This window comes from Carlito syrichta, unplaced genomic scaffold, assembly GCF_000164805.1.
Source record: "Carlito syrichta isolate Samal-C Ts95f unplaced genomic scaffold, Tarsius_syrichta-2.0.1 Scaffold153593, whole genome shotgun sequence".
NCBI classification, from domain to species: domain Eukaryota; kingdom Metazoa; phylum Chordata; class Mammalia; order Primates; family Tarsiidae; genus Carlito; species Carlito syrichta.
In genome coordinates this window covers 129229-132155 of record NW_007097689.1, presented here as the reverse complement: position 1 = coordinate 132155, position 2927 = coordinate 129229, and positions in this window count along the sequence as shown.

Here is a 2927-nt window from a genome sequence, read left to right as displayed (position 1 = left end):
CTCAGCCTTCCAAGTAGCTGGAACAACAGGTGCGCGCCACCTTGCCCAACTAATTTTTTTATTATAAAGATGTGGTCTCACCAAGTTGCCCAGGCTGGTCTCAAACCTCCAGGCTTAAGCAATTCTTTTGCTTTGGCCTCCCTTCCAGCTGAGCCACTGCACCCAGCCCCCCTTTTAAAAAAGTTTTTATTTTATTTATTTTTATTTTTTGAGTCGGAGTCTCATTCTGTCACCCAGCTAATTTTTGATTTATTGTAAAGACGATATCTCGCCAGGTTGTCCAGGTTGGTCTCGAACTGCTTGACTCAGGCAATCTTCTTGACTCAGCCTCCCAAAGTGCTGGGATCTGGCCTCCCTTTTCATTTATTATTATTTTTGAGTCAGGATCTCACTGTGTTGCCCAGGCTGGAGAGCTGTGATAGAATCACAGTTCACTGCAACCTCGACCTCCTGGGCTCAGGCAATCCTTCTGCTTCAGCCTCCTGAGAAGCCACCACACCCTGCTAATTTTTTATGTTTTATTTTTATTTTCGAATTGGAGTCTCACTCTGTCACGCAGGCTGGAATGCAGTGGCATGCTCACGGCCACTGCAGCCTCGACCTGCCGGGCTCAGGTGATCCTTCTGCCTCAGCCTTCCAAGTAGCTGGAACTACAGGCGCTTGCCACCATGACTGGCTATTTTTTTAAATTTGTTTTAGAGATGAGGTCTCGCCAAGTTACCCAGGCTGGCCTTGAACCCCTAGACACAGGCAATTCTCTTGTCTTGGCCTCCCAAATTGCTGGGATTTACAGGCTTCAGTCACCGTGCCCGGTCTTTTTATTTTTACTTTTGTAGAGACAAAGTCTTGCTATGTTGCCTAGGCTGGTCTTGAACTCTGAGCTCAAGCAATCCTTCCACCTTGGCCTCCCAAAGTGCTGGGATTATAGGCATGAGCCACTGTGCCTGGCCAAGGCTCTCCTATTTATATCTTTATGTATATATATATTTTTATGAGTCCATGTCTCACTCTGTCGCTCAGGCTGGAATGCAGTGGCACGCTACTTATACCTCAGCCTTCCAAGTAGCTGGAACCACAGGTGCACACCACCATGCCCGGCTAATTTTTTGATTTACTGTAGAGATGATGTATCACCAAGTTGCCCAGGCTGGTCTCAAACCCAGGGACTCAAGCAGTCCTCTTGTTCCACCTCCCAAAGTGCTGGGATTACATGCATGAGTCACCACACCTGGCTGGTTCTCCTTTATTATTATTATTATTATTTTGAGTCAGAGTCTCACTCTGTCATCCAAGCTGGAGTGCAGTGGCACACTCACGGCCACTGCAGCCTTGACCTGCTGGGCTCAGGCAATCCTTCTGCCTCAGCCTTCCAAGTAGCTGGTACTACAGGCATGCGCCTCCACACCCAGCTAATCTTTTTATTTATTGTGGAGATGTGGTCTCACCAAGTTGTCCAGGCTGGTCTCGAACCCGTAGGCTCAGGCAATCCTCTCACCTTGGCCTCCAAAAGTGCTGGGAGTATAGTACTGACACATGTTGCAATGCAGATGATTTCCCAAAATATGCCGAAAGAAAGAAGTCAGACACAAAATATCACATATATTATTTCATTTATATGAAATATCTACAATAGATAAATCTGTAGGACATCAGATTGGTGGCTGCTAGAGGCTGAGGGAGGGGGAAATTGGGGGAGAAGCTGCTCAAATGGGTAAGGGCTTAACCTTGGAGTGACGGGAATGCTTCAAAACTAGATAGAGGTGGTGATTGCACTACATTGTGAATATACTAAATGCCACCCAATTTTTCACTTTAAAATGGTTAGTGTGTATTGTTATTTCACATCAATAATTTAAGTTAAAAAATTGAGATTATCGGCCGGGTTTGGTGGCTCAGCCTGTAATCCCAGCACTTGAGGCAAGTGGAATGCCTGAGCCCACAGGTTCAAGACCAGCCTGGGTAACTTGGTGAGACCTCATCTCTACAATAATATCAAAAATTAGCCTGGCATGGTAGCACGCACTGGTAGTTCTGGCTACTTGGAAGGTGAGGCAAAAGGACTGCTGAAGCCCAACAGGTTGACACTGAGGTGGTCATGAGTATGCCACTGCACTCCAGCCTGGGCAACAGAGTGAGACTCCAACTAAAAAAAAAACCCCAAAACTGGATAACTGAACATAGCACTAAAACAGACTGAACACAGTGACTCACACCTGTAATCCCAGCACTCTGGGAGGTGGAGGTTAGAGAATTGTCTGAGTCCAGGGGTTCAAGACCAGCCTGGGTAACTTGGCAAGACCTCATCTCTACAATAAATCAAAAACTTATCTGGGTGTGGTGGTGCATCCCTGTGGTTTCAACTATTGGAAGGCTGAGGCAGAAGTATTGCCTGAGCCCAGCTGATCAAGGCTATGGTGACCGTGATCGTGCCACAGCACTTCAGCCTGGATGAGAGTGAGACTCCAACTCAAAAAAAAGGAAGCACTGAAACAATTTTGTTTTCCATCCTTGAAAACTATTCTCTTAATTTAAAAGATGAGGAAGTGAAGGTTCTAGAAGGGAAGTGACAAGTCAGTGGAGGAAAGACTCAAAGGGAAGGCTTTTTCCCACGCCTGCAGCCCTGGGGTCAGGTGATCCTTCCGCCTCAGCCTTCCAAGTAGCTGGCTTGCACCACCACACCTGGCTGGCCTGATTCCCTCTTTTATAGATGAAGATGATGAGGCTTAAAGAGGGTGGAGATCTGTTCAAGCTTCTAAGTGAAAGGACTAGAATTTAAACCCAGATGTTTTGGCTTGAGCCCTGCTGACCCCTATTCCCTCCTTTTCCCAATCCAAAGAACTGGATAACATTTAGAAAAACAGCTTGCAAGCTGGGCTCGGTGGCTCAGCCTGTAATCCTGCGACTTTGGGAGGCTGAGGTGAGTGGAT